Raw genomic sequence first — 14666 nt, 5'->3', positions numbered from 1 at the left:
CATGAGACCTGCCCGGCTGGCAAAGGACTCAGCTTTTCCCTGTCGTTCCCAATTCACATTGCATAGGCTTCCTCAGCCATGCTCAGGGCATGGATCTGGCAGCTGTAGCTAGGAAAACCATATTGAATTTTATGCCTTCACTTGTGTGCTGTTTGTGTACAAAATTAGCAAGAAGGCTTTTTGAGCTCAGCTAGCTTCAGTCACCCTCTAATCTCATCTTCTCTGCTTCTGAACACCTGGTTGTTGTCCACAAGCTAAGGATTCCCTGCAAAGGATTCCCCATCCTCCAGTCACACTGACCTATTGCCTGGGAGGAGTTCCCAGAGGAAGCCTTCCTAATACTAATGTTGAATCAAGGACAAGAACTAGATTTAACCACACATTATCTAATTTGAAGTGCACTGCTTTGGCTTCAAAAACTTTGGCTTCCAAACTTTAAGACGTTGCTCAAGTTGCCAGTGATGCCATCTCAGTTCGGTCAGGTCTATGGGCCATGCAACTGTATTCTCCCAGTGCTCCAAAGCACCCTTCAGAAGTAGTCTTTATGCTGGGTTGTCACAGACAATATCACTTCCAAAATGTTATGTATCACGAGAAGATCAAAGAGAGGATAAATCTCTTGAAAAATCAGCAGTCAAATCGATCTTGAGCTCAGAGAGAACTGAGCTTCACAGGTGCACCCCGATGCTCGGTGACATGAGGCTGGCATGTCTGGAGCATGAACAGTGTGTTGCACACACTTTTTCAGACATGTCATGCCAAGGCAGTGTGACGGGGAAGCCTGGGACTCACAAGGATGTTGAGCACCAAGTAGACCAGCAGAGCTGGACACCACACTCAGAGGCAGCCAGGAGACAGCGATAGCGTATATTTTCTCCTTGCTCGCTCGTTTATATTTATATTTCTCTCCCCTCTAGGCCTGTGCCCTGCCCTGTTTTGGGTTTTTAATTTGTCTTCACTTTCTCCTCCTGTCCTATATCCAGCTTTCCCCAACAACAGTGGGAGCCTAAACCTCTCTTCTTGTGGTGATTCTTCCCCCAGATGATACAAAACCATGTAAACAGATGGCAGTTTGTGTGTTTGCATGTGTTTCTGTATATCCACAAATTGATTCAAAGAGACATATTACTCACCCTTTGCTCTTCCCTCCTACCAGGGTAACGCAGGCTGAAAGCAGAGCTCCTGAGGAGCCCTTAGTCCTGCTGTGCTCTATAAAATTGCACATAGCAAACCCTTCCATAACTCAATGGATCGGGGCCATAAGCCTGGCATTATGAAATGTATGGAGGAAATATGTGCTTCTCAGTAATGTGAGGAAAAGCCACTCAGCAGTTCCCATAAAATATATATATATATAACTTTGAGCAATGTAGTTGTAAGTCTTTGTTTAGAAAAGTCTTCCTTATTTTAGCAGTCGCTGCCAGGAGAGTACAGGACTGGGGAAGGGGCGCCCATGTGAATGTGGCTAGAAAGGAGTTTTAATTTGCGAGGCTGCTCTGGCATACAGGAACGGGTTACTGGTGTGTAAATGGGTGGTGTCATGGCTGGGGGGGAAACACAAGCAATGCAGTTTGGGCTTGCCTTGTGCCATCTTTCAGCTAGAGAAGAAAAAGACTAAAATTCTCCCTTGCTGAGATGTCAATGCCATGTATCCGGTAAGATCATTTGTATGGTTTTGCTCTTACACGGCTCTTGGTCTTTTGTTCAGGAAAATCTAATGAAATTTGTGAATCTTTTTTTGTTGCTGTCAGGGACAAAAATCCAGCTGAGTCAGCACGAGGAGTAGGGCATTGTGGCTTTGCCTGAAAGACGATTCACATAGTGAGCACATTCGGGTTAGTTAAACCCCAGCTCCAACGCGCCCTCCGTGTGCAAAAAATAACACTTCAAGTGAGCGGAGTTCCAGAAAATGAAAGAACTAATTGCTGGGGTTAGAAGAATTCAGCCAGTCTCAAGCCATTAAGATCACAGCCGAGTGGGGAATGTCATGGAGCCAATTGGAGCAAAGCTGCCAGGGCTTTACCATGCTTAAGACCCAACCTCAGGTTGCTCTGCGATCACACGACCGCGGCTCTAATGTTTGCAGGCGAATATTCCCCTCGCGCCCCGGCAGCGCTTCTCTCTGCCGACGCAGCGATGAGCGCAAGGAATGCCGATTCCACAATACTCCTGATCGCCAGCAGGATACGAACAGACAGGCCTGGCGGTTTAATTTGCCTTTTTTTTTTTTTTTCTAGAGGAATAAAACCAACAAAAAGACAACCTAGTCTGTTGTGAGATTTCTGACTGATTGTGGAGTAATTTGGGCAGAATGGAATAGAGCCTGCTCAGTGGTTCATGAACAGCACTTATCCGTACTCCATTATTTTCCTTTTAGTTTGCTTTACAAATTAGAAAAGGGCACCAGTGTCAAATTCTTGATGCAAGCCTCTGTGTGAAATGATAAGCTAAATCCTAAATTGAGGTCAAAGCTGTTCATGTGGTTCCTGCTGCTAATAAAAACGCTTTTCTTTGTTCCTGCCTGCTAAGAATGCCTGCCCCATTTATAAACAAGATCTTAATCCCAAAAGAGACACCTCTATGCAGATGTTAGGGAAAAGTACCCTGCTTAAACAATAATCTCTCCTTAAAAATATATTATGTTTTGTAAGGAAAAAAAGTAGCATCATTGCATGGAAAGTACTGCATTTATGCTCGCTAAAATTCTGGTTTTGTCTGCATGTAGCATCTCAGGGTATTTTTCTGAGTGGTTCACAATGCGAACAAATAATTGGCAGCATTATGGAATTATGTTCCAGTGACTTGTCATTTGTGAAACCTCCCTTTAATTTCAGTTCAGAGAGTTTTCCTCCACAATTTCCTTTTTTGACACTGCTTTCTGAGTCCAAAATGAAAAAAAAAAAAGCAACCCTGTAGTGATTTAGAACCAGCTCTTGCTACCTGAAGAGCTCTGGCTGATGTGACATAAAAGCTGACATCATCACACCCATCACCTGGAAGAGTGATGTCCTACCAGGGCACGAGGTTTCATGGGCCCAAAGCCGGGTGGAAATGATTCAGGAGAGATTTGGTGTCCCTCCCTTGAGGAAAAACAGGGTTTGCCAGAGGGATGGGGTCAATTGTTTAGGCCAGTTACAATTTTATCCTGAAAATCATTACCTTAAAGTCACTTGATTTTAACATTTCCATACATCTTTCAAAGCCTTGGTGCCTGAATCTGGCTTTTTAAGTGAGCTACCAATTTTGCTGTAGCTATGTGCAGCCGTGTAGTACTTTGTGTCAGGAGACAGCTGATCCTCATTGTCATCAAACTCGGACACCAGCAGTCACTGTGACTCTGCCTTCCTTCGTTCAGTCCCCTCTGCTGTCACTGCAAATGGTTTGGAACCTGCTTACTGCAATCAAATATATTCTCAAACACTGCAGAAGATGAATCTTCAGACTTACATTCTCTTTCCTTTCCTGGGAGAAAGGAAATCAATTTACCTGTAAATACAAGAAATGCAATTAATACCTGTTGGGGTTAGACAGCTCAAAGCAGTCACAGGAGCCTGATACTTCGGATATTTCAGACTGCAGTATCTGTTCTTTTTCTTCCTTTTTTTCTTTATCTCTCTGTTAAGCCCTTGGTAACTGCAATGAGATGAATTAAAAGTGTCAGTTTGAAATGGTTGGAAATGGGTATAAATTGGAACTGTCTTTGCTGAGAAACAGTATGAGATAGGATCGAGGCCAGCGGCAAGGGAGGTTTTAGAAGGGCATCGCAATACATAGCACACCGGCTGTGCGCTTGCATGTGTGTGCCTAAAACTACTACCAGTAAAGCAGAACCACAAGCAGAAATGTGAAATCAAACCAGGGAAGATTGTTTCCTTTTGTTCTGTTTCTATAAAATCACTTTCTAATTAGATTGGCAGTAATAATAATCAGACAATGCAAAATTTATATATATTTATAATGAATTACGCAAATGTGATGATATGAAGCAGTGCTCTCCTGCATTGCTCAGTGAAGATAATCCTCATCAGCCTTACCCTGAAATAGTCTAAACGCTTGCCAAAATACACATACAGGGAGAGGCAGAGTAAGGATAAAGCTGAAAGATGTTTGTGTGTCTGCCCCGAGAGCAGCTGAAGGGCTTGAAAGATGAGAAAACATTGGGTTAAGGTCTACCTGGAAAAAAAAAAAGAGACAGAAACATCACAGAAACAGGGACTGCAGTCTTCCGCCCGTCTCCTCAGGGGGACACAATGGGCTCCAAAGACAATGTACTCCAAAGAAAATTACTGATTTTACTCAAACCAGGTTTGTGAAACATTTGCCTGGTAGAATAATCTAGCAGCACCAACAGCTCAAAGGCTAGGCATTTCTGTACGATCTGCCCAAAGACAGCTAATGCTTGACCCCGGCTCTGACATGTCAGGAGCTGACAGGTCTGGAGGTGACAGGCATCTCAAAAAGGTTTGTTTTACCCAACTTTTCTTCAAGGAAGTCCCAAATTAATTCACTGGAGGGAATTTTTCACAGCCTTTGCAAGTGTTGCTGTCAAAACCAGCCATGAAGTGGTATTGTTGAGTAAACAGCCCATTTTCTCTCCTGTTGCACACCGTCCCTCTGCAGAGCCTTCCATCTGAGCAAGCACCAGGAGGTGGGGAGAGGAGCGGTGGAAGGAAAAGCCCAGCAGAGCCCACACAGTCAGTCCTCCCCAAACAGCCTGAGTTTCTTCACAAGTAAAACTCCTCTCGCCTCCAGAGACTGAAGATGCCCTGCAGCAGTATTGCCTACTGTGCTGAAATCCCCGCGGGGACGCAGGGCTCATGGAGGAGGAGAGTCAGCCATGCTTTTAGTCACATCTCCTGGGAACAGCCTTTCCGTTATCCTGCCCTCCCCGCTCACCTCCACTCTGCTGAGGCTTGGGCTAGATGTAATTGGTTTCAGAGACTGGGTTTAATGGTTTTTAATACCAGTTAAGCGGGTGGGTTGAGATACTAGTGTCGAAATGTCTTGAGGAGGGGAAGAACTCTGTATTTCCTGTTATTTGTCTTGCTTCATAGAATCCCATTTTTTAGTGAACAGATGGAATATTTTTGGTTTGTTAAACATTTTGTCATCACTATTCAGCACCAGTTAACCTGCCAAAAGCTCTTGACAAATACAGTTATTGCAGTCTCTGGTCCTCAGTTTTACAAGAGAACTTTCCTCCTTGGTTCCCATGAATCAAAAGAACTATTTCTTTTTCTTTGATTTTTTTTCTGCCTTAAGATCCAAAGCCTATTCTCTACTTATCTTAACCAAGATATATTGGTCTAAGAGGCAAAATCTCATTCAAAGTAAGATAGATGTTATTCTGCCAGAGCAGGAAAACTCTTGGATGAAACCAGTAGCGACCAGAATTTCTGCTCAGGGAAATCTACCCCTGTTTGCCAACAGTGACTGACAGCCAAGTACAACTCTGATTTTATTTTTTTTCTAGTTGGAGGTGGTGGTTTCTATTAGCTTTTAAATGCAGAAGTACAAGGAGGTTTAGGTCAGGGAGTCTGCTCAGTCTATCACACCTCAGCAAACTTCACTCGTTTGCTTTCTGTCCTGCTGAACCGATTAGCTTGTGCTTGGCTGAGGCACCGTTTCTATGGGGCAGACGTGCCTTGTGTAGAAAGGCAAGCTGTCTTCACTCAAGGACATAAAAGATGGACCTCACATGGCTGCCTTTGGTAGGACATTCCCCTGCTGAATCACCATGATGGTTAAAACCTGTTTTCTTTGCAATTTGAGTTTGCCTGGCTTCATTTTCGGTTGCCAGACATTTTTTTGTTTGTTATTCTTTTCATGTTCTTTTTCCCTTCCCCTGTTTTCTACCGCCTCCTACTTTTCAGACCTCTTTAAACCGTAGAAAGCAACTCTGGACACAGGAGATTTTTATTGATTTCAGCACCCTACATACAGATACAAATCACACCCTGATTTTTATTCACTGCTCCTTGGTCAAAGGGGATAATACCCACCTCAAGCATTTGGGTAGGATTTATATTAGAGTATTACCACCCATGTTCTTTAGAAAACCTGACTGCGGTTTGCTACCAGCCTCTAGTTCATCTCTCAGACTGAAATGACAGCAACAGAAAAGACTACTTTATATTTTTTACTGCACTGTGACCCTTACAGTGGTTGTCCATGTGTTTGTTACCTCTACATCCCGACTGAACTTGCCTGAATTTGAGACTGTGAAACCAGCAGAGAGTTGCAGAGTAGCTGTCAGTTTGTTTTGCATCTGTCATCTCCGATATCCTTGAAAAAGAAAAGAGAATGAGCATGGCTACAAAACAAAACAAAGACAAATAATATTTTCACTAATTATGTGCATGTTTCCGCTGGAGAAAGTTTGGTCTAGTGAACAGCAGAGGAAGTCGGTGAAAATTTTATTTCTACCATTGTCACTGTGTGAGGTCAGGAATACTTTGCACTTCTACAGCACTTTACTAGCAGAATTTCCTTATAATATGCCCCACTCCTTTTTCCTGATTTCCAGTTAGAAAACTCTCTTATGGATCTTAGAGTGTAAATGGAAGAAAAACCTCAAGAGGCACGCTGGAGTGAGTGTGGCTGGGCTTCTACCCTGTTTTGTTAGGACTACAAGGGGAAGCTATCTCAGGAAGGAATATTAAATATACCCTCCCCTATCATCATGGTAGTGAGTCATGTCTCACTTTGGATATTACAAGTCCTGGAGAAGACTTCCCCATGCTTCAGGAGGGACAAAGGGAAGAATTTGCTTTGAGGGACTCTGATACGATGACAATTATTTGTCATAGAAAAAAATCACAAAATCATAGAATACCAGGTTGGAATGGACCTTAAGGATCATCTGGTCCAACATCATGTTCATAAAGATCTTGTATACTTTTTCTGGTAAATTCCTTTAATTTTTTCCCTTAATTTTCTCAAGAATTAGGATCCAAGACAAACACTCCTATCCACTGCTCCCCAAGGAAGAATGGTGACAAGACAATTTAGGCAATCTATGTCTGATTTGTGAATTCTGATTCAGTGAATTTCTGAATTTGCTTTATTATGAGTATGCATAGCATTCCTGCATAACTGAGATCCAGCATGTGATGGCAGACCCGTGCTGTGTAAGTCCCTGACCAGGAACAGCAGAAGATTGTTAAACCTTGATACACTCACATAGGGAGGAGCATTTAGGGACCTCATTTAGGGACCTCATTTAGGGACCACCATTTAGGTGTTCCTCAATAACAAAAGGCAAGTTTTTCAGTAGGTGTTGGGATTTCAAGGTTAGAGATCCTTATACAGCAACACCAAGAAAAAAAAAACCTAAATGCCAAGAGGAAGGGCACACAAGGAAAGAAAATTTCGGGCAAGAAAATGAAAAAAGAGGATCTGTTTTTGTTACTGTTGGACTAACTAGGGTGAATGAAAAACCACTCAGCTCAGTTGAAACTCCAAGATTTTGAAAAAAATATTCAGGAGAGCAATGTTACATCCCCCCAAAAATTGACTTAACATTGAAAAATCTACAGATTGTGAGAAAACTGAGGAAGAGAAATGCTCTTTCCTCTTTTGTTGCTGAATATTATGTATTTGTTCTCTCTACTGCCCAGATTCAGGGACTACAGTATTTAAAAGCTCTGTAAACCCAGGTGTGTCTGTCTCAACTACCACACTAAAAAGGAGAACACCAGCCTTGAAATGCTCAAAAAGTCAGATGTTTTGGGAAAGAGTAACAGAGAGAAAGCCCATATCCAGGGAAAAACAACAAAGTGACTCTGCAGGAATATGGTGAAAATTTACGCAGGAAGTTTAAGATGTGTTGACTTCTGTGTGTGTAAGCCCGACGCATCAGTGCGCCAAACGTGTGCCTGGAAGCCAAGCTACCCTTGGGTGTATTATCCTTACGGGTAAGCCATTGATAACCTGCAGTATCCGATTTTTTCCAATGCACTTAGCTTCTTTCATCAACTTCCTGAAGTTTCTTAGAAATCCTGATTGCCCAGTGCTCCCACAGAGAATAAATAAAAACCTTCTGAGCACTTTCAGATTTATTCAACTATTTGATTTGGAGCTGGAGTCTTCTATCTTTTGCAATTCAGCATAGAAAGTACCAAATGATTTTATATGAAGTGACGTGATCAATCAATTTTAAAGCCAGAAGGGCCATTATTGTAATTCTATCTACTGCAGAGCACAGACTCAAAGAATTCATCCAGTAATTCAGAATTCAAGTATATCTGAACACATCTTAGTAAAGGTCTTCTGTCCCAAAAATCAAGAGCTTTAATTTTTAGCACATGCCTAAATCTGATTATTGCCCAGTTGATAGCTGACCAAGTTACTTAATGAAATATTTAATCAGTCAAAAACACGAATTCAACAAAATCAAATTTTTATGCAGGAGAATTTCCAGTGTTCCTATACATAAAATAGAAAAAGTTTGGATTTTTCATGTGATAGAATTTTTATTTTCATATTTCAGTTAATATTAGCTTTTCATTTTTAAATAGTAAAGGTAAATAATGATATTACTCTAAATTATTGAAAGAAGATGGTTTTTTCAACCTAGGCTGTCTGGGAAGATTTCTGTAAAAAAAAAAAATTACATATTGTGATTTAGGTCAAAACCATTTTTCAGACCCTTTAAAATCCTCATGAGAAGGAATCTAACCAAACATTTTCAAACTACCTCCAGTTAGAAGAGATTTGTGCTTTTAAATTCATATTTCTGCTTCTGAAATTCTCTTTTAAATAAGCATTTGTGCAGTATTTATAGTATAAAAGCACTGTGTGGTTTGCATGTTTCTTATTATCATCATTGCTATAACATTGATTGCAGCTGCATTAGTGGAATATTTTCTGAGCTCAAATTTAATCTTACTTGAACCACTGTAAGTACATTGACAAGAGATAAGAATTAATGAATCAGTATGCTCATAGACAACACTGATGATAAGAGACACTCTTTTTGGCTTCAAACAAAAAGAATTAATGTGTGTTTTGTTATGAAGATCATATTCCACAGATAGATGAATGCCTTGCTGAAAGTTCAGTCTGGCAATGTGAAACAATAGTCCCAAGGACCAAATGGATTTTACTGCTTCTTTTGCAGAGACGTGGAGCAGAGGCTTCCTGAAAACAAGAAGTAAATCAGCAGAGACTGTCTGTATATCATGATGCCGTTACCAACCATTGCTTTGGAAAAAACTATCAGAAACTCCACATATCCCAGCTGCAACGCAGAAGAAAGGAAAGCTGCAAGCCCAGTTGAATTCCTACTTTGACTCACAGAAGTTCAGAAAACTAAGGTGAATTATGGTTATTTCTAAATTATTTTAGTATAGTAATTTATTTTTGTAATCACTAATGTAAATTACCAGACAGACTACATGAGGGCAAATTAACTCTATTTTCTCTTTTATTGAATTAATTATAAACATCTTTGACTTGCATTGCTTTATATATGTTCATTTGTATATTGGGTAGCAATTATGGTATAACTATAAATTGTATCAATGTACAACAAGGTACTTACAAACACGTTACAAAAACTGTGTTTAACTGGCACTTCTAAGCTACCATTTTCTTGGAGCAGGAGGAAAAATAAAACAGTATGAATTTCACTGTGACAACATTTAACACATTGAATAAGGCAGTGCGAGATGGGGCTTTTTCAGGAAGTACAAATCAAAGGGAAGCACAATAAATTACTTAAAGTTTAAGTGACATTTATGTTAATCTTTTCCTCTTTGGTCCGGTTTGGCAGACTGCTGTTGTCCTATTAAATCAATGTTAACCCTCATTTATGGGCAGGAAGAAGAAAACTCTTTCTGAGACCTTATGTTGCTACTGAAACCAGATTTCTGTTTCTTATAAGACAAGTAAATGCAAACACAAAGATGGAGGGAGGGACTCCATCAGCTTCTGCCTCTCACTGCATCTTTCACTCATCAGCCACTGCTGGAGAAATAAGTCTGACCCATAACCTGACAGGTCACTCCAAACCTGCCACACACGTGTTAGTTTTAGCTCGTGTGGCTGGTCAGTGCCACTAATGGACACAAACCAGTGATGGTTGACTGAACAAGCAAATTGGAAGGTAACAAAACAAAAAAAAAGGCCTCGTATAACACCGAGGAGTGAAAAAATAAAGACAGGAGAAAAGCAAAGACCATGGCTGTTGTCAGGATGCAGCCAAAGCCAGGGAGGAAGGGACACCTTTTCTTTCATCTTCCCTCTCTCTGGCATTGCTGCCTTCAGAGTCAGGGGGGATCAGAGTCAGCTGGCAGCCAGAAAGCAGAGGGGGATCAGCAGGCGTGATGTGAGGGTCTACTTCTTTTCCTCCCCCTTCGTCTCACTTAATCATATGCTTAAAGTTAGAGTGATTAAGTGAATCAGGCTCACAGCTGTGTCTGAAAGAAAATGGTGTTCAGCTCTATAGAAAATTATTCATGCAGTTTTCTCTGCTCTACTTCTTTATAAAGCTTTTGAAAATGTAAAGCCATCCAAATGATGGAAGCGCACCATTCCCTCTGACTTTCAGAAGTTACTCAAGGGCCTCTGCCATCCCTGTGACAGTCATGAAAATAGCTTTTCAACAGTTGACACGGGCTTTTCGTTGCTCTACGGTCTTTTTCGCAGAGAAAGATGCCTTAAACTCACTCTTCTGCTCTTCTGCTAAGTCTTGTCTGTAACACTGCATGGTTTTCAAACCACGGTCTTAAATTAAGCTCATAGCTGTCAAGAGGACAATAACCTTTTAAAGGAGCAAACAGCCAACCAAACATGACCAAATAAACACCGCGTGATTACTAGCGATACACTCTTTTTGATTCCTGTGAGCCAATAGCTGGTGAAGAGTTGGCAGGCAGGGAAGGTCTACAGACCAGCTATTTCTTGTTCTGCTTTTCGCCTTCCTATTTCAGGGAGGAAACACTTTTCTCCTGCTGAATGTTGTCTAAAGGCAGCATGCTGTGCCCAGGCAGCTGCCCCCAGCACCGTCCCCAGACATCCCTCACTCTCCAGGGCCAACAGGAAACACCAGCCTGCGAACAGCCAACAGTACAAGCGGTTTTGTTTCATTCTCCATGGGACCCCAGCACCAGTGCTAAGAGCCAAGGTCCTGTACATCGCCATTGTAATGGGAACAAAGCTTCCTGGTGCCAACACCAACAGCCTTTTGGTCTGCTGGGGAGGGACCTTTCTTGGGGTGAAATGGAGGGAGTTCTGCTCCCATGCCCATTACTGAACTCTCCACAGAAATTGAAGGCAAGGATGTCAATTAACGCTAATTGGGATTTTGTTTTTTTATATGTGGACACATGTCCATTAGGAACCCGATTCATAGACTGAGACAAGTGACTCATTTTGCTGTTGCCATAAAGTAACCATTGTACCATTTGGGGTTCTTTACAAGGAACATACAGCAGACCTCACCTGCTCCTGTTAAAACCAAAGAGTTTTGCCACCACGGGAGGAGAGAATTTTACCTTTGGATGCTGGAGGCTTGACCTAGGGGTAAATATTTCATTGCCTTGCAGCGCTTTTATCCAGGAAGAACACCTTACTGCATAAAAATATAGTCAGAGATATTGCTCCTGATCTTAGCAACACTTTGTTCTTTCTTTCTAAACACTCTTCAAGTTTTTCTTCTTGATGTTCAATTTAAGAAACTTTATGTCAATCCTGAAGCCTGCTTTCAATTTCTTTTAAATTCTTCCTAAACACTTTCCAAACACCTAACTATCATTGATTCATGGTGAGCTGAAGACCAAAGGAGTATATAAACTTCTCTGATGGGAAACTGCTTGGTTTGGGCACAAGAGGAAGCTGACAGCTCCATTACGGACTTGTCACAAATCAGCTGCATTTCAAAAAGGACACCAGCCTCTGGGTCTCCTGTGCAGCATGAGGCAGTGAAGGAACAAATACAGACACCACACAACAAAGGTGATGGACCCCAAACGCAATTTTCAGCTGCTCATCCAGAGAAGTAGGTAGCCAGCCTAAGGCATCATTCTTGAACAACTCTCTCGGCAGGGAAACTGGTTTTGAAAAGTGTTGCTCATTTGGTTTTTCTTTCCCTGACCCGTGGCCCTAATGTGTGGATCATATGCAAAGGCAAGATCAGAGATGACAGATCAGTTTTGCTTTCAGATACAGTCAGGTAGATGAATAAATTCAGCCCAGTGAGTTTTGGCATTTGGGAGCAACAGCTGGAAAATTCCTTTTAGCACTTCCTTGACATAAATCAGTTGAAAAACAAGAAGGTTCTCTTTCAGGGCAATCGGCTGCACTGGTGTTCCTGGTCAAGCCCCAGCTGTCCCCAATGTGGAGCCTGGGAAAACTATGGAGACAAATCTGGCCCTTGAGATTTCTTATGCATTTTGGTCAGCAGAAGCAAGGCAAGGCTTTGGAAAAAAACTTTTTGCTTTTATAATTCTCTTTTTGTCAATCACTTGATTTTGACTAAGTATAATATTATGTACAGAAATCTAAAAAGTATTACTCGAGTCTTTCTTAATACCATCCCTGAACAGAGGCTGAAATCTCCTAAGAAAAGCAGCAGAGATTGACGGACTGGAGACAAAACCAAGAGCGCCATCAACAACACCCAGTGGGATTGGGAAGGATCCCAGAATCCAGTGCTAGTTTTTCCTTTCTGGCTTGTTATGTCTCATCAGCAGAAAGGCTGCTAGTAGAAAACAAACTATCTATCTGCTAAATTCTCACAGGCATCCAGGCACAAGAAGGTATAGTGGCATTTCTACACCCTTTGCCTCGCCTAATCCTGTCCCAGCCACTGAAGGTCGTTTCTCATAGACTTCTGCAGTGGTTCACCCTCTAGAGAGTCCCCTCTGCAGCCCAGTAGAATAAAACATCTCCCTGCACCACTCTGATCCTTTCAGGCATATCAGTCCTCTCTAAATCTGGGCTGGATTTTTACTTACCAAGCCCCAGTGCCAATGGCTTTCCACAAAGGAAGATATAAATGTTATCTCAATGTTCCTCTTATGAGCCTGCTGATCATGAAATAATTCAATGGTTCAAAGACTGAGCACCAAATTATTTGAAATGATAAATTCTGCAAAAAATACCCCCACAATTTATTAAGTTTGCATCCTTGTACAGCAGCGCCCCTCTAACAGACGGAGCACTGCTTTGCTACATACGCTGAAGCAGAGGAAGAAACACACTGAGTGCTCAGCTACCGAGAAAGGGAGTGCCCACAGATGAGGTTACCAAAGTAGGCACTTTTCTTTCTCTCGCACATTAAAAAATCCCACCCATCTTTTTCTTACATGTACTATCAGGTCAGTGACTTTGTAACATGAATTATACCGTATTGCTGATGAACTTAAGAAATGACAGTGACTGTAAGATTCTTGGTAAATCATGTATCAGAATAGACATTTTCTTACCATTTACACTGGCACTAGCTGTTGATCTGTTGTTGCTAACACTGTAGTGTTGTTCCTAATTACACAGGACGTAACCTTGCCAAACTAGTTTTTTTTCTGTAGATGATTCATGCACACATTTATTGCATATATAAGGATGCAGCACTTTAAAGGTTGTTTGCTTCCTGAAATGGATGGTTTCTGACCCTGGCTGGGTCATGGTACCTCCTAAAACAACATCTCCTTTAGGCCTGAGCAGCGGTTGCAGTTGCTGTGGGCAGGCTGATGGGGCAGTAACACCAACCCCAAACTCACCCTCAGCCCCGTGAGGGCAACAGAGTGCCAACAGCCAGCAGGGAGAGAGGAGCATGGCTAGATGGTGCTCAGGAGAACATCAGTATAAAAATAGGTGAGATTATCCTCAGCTTTACCTAAATTGCTGAGAAACGCTGAGTTGGTGCAGGACAGATGCACCAATGCCAATGCTTCATACTCACAAATAAAATCCCACTGTGCTAGGTGCATGTTCAGTAACGAACTAGAACTAGCTGTATTTATACTACAAGAAATCAGAATTTTCCTCTGTTTTTTAAGCAGTGAGGTGAGTAGACGAAAAGTACGTTGTTTGTGTCTCGCTGCACTGAGCTGCTCTCCTGCTGGCAGAGTTGTGCACGCCTGCAGGACCAGCAGCTGCGGGGTGAGCAGGGCTCTGCTGGGTGCCGTGGGGGTGGGTGCCCCGTGAGGGGAGTGGGCAGCCTGCTGTATGCTCGTCTGCTGTGATGAAGAAACCCCATTCTCATGGTACCGCTCTTTGGCATCTGGAAGGGGCTTATGAGAGAAATCAAGCCAGAGGCAAGAACCTCACTGAGCTGAGCAAGACCCTCTGGCATTCAGGTTGCCAACAGCTCATGGCCTTTGGGAAATGCCTTGTGCGGCTCTTACCATGCACAAGATAGGTCTGGCTGGCCCTGGGATGATGCCAGGCAGCATCCCTCGGCACAGCCAGAAGACCCCCAACCATCAGTATTTTTATCTCACCCATGACGTTGCTCACGTGTGTGTGCTTCGCCCAAGTGGTGAGCAGCCACAGGCATGCACTGTACCTGCTCCTAAAGCAACCAGCTTCTTGGAGGTACGGCCACGTGTGTGTTGGGTGCCAGCCTGGCATATAAGAGCCCCTTACTCCTGTAAGCCAGAACCTGAACCCAGGAGTGGCAGATACCCTCTGCGAGCCACAAACCCTGGGTTTTACTTTAG

The sequence above is a fragment of the Calonectris borealis genome, chromosome 4 (genome assembly GCF_964195595.1).
Source record: "Calonectris borealis chromosome 4, bCalBor7.hap1.2, whole genome shotgun sequence".
Classification (NCBI taxonomy): Eukaryota; Metazoa; Chordata; class Aves; order Procellariiformes; family Procellariidae; genus Calonectris; species Calonectris borealis.
The sequence above is the reverse complement of the archived record's forward strand: the minus strand, read 5'-3'. Positions refer to the sequence as shown.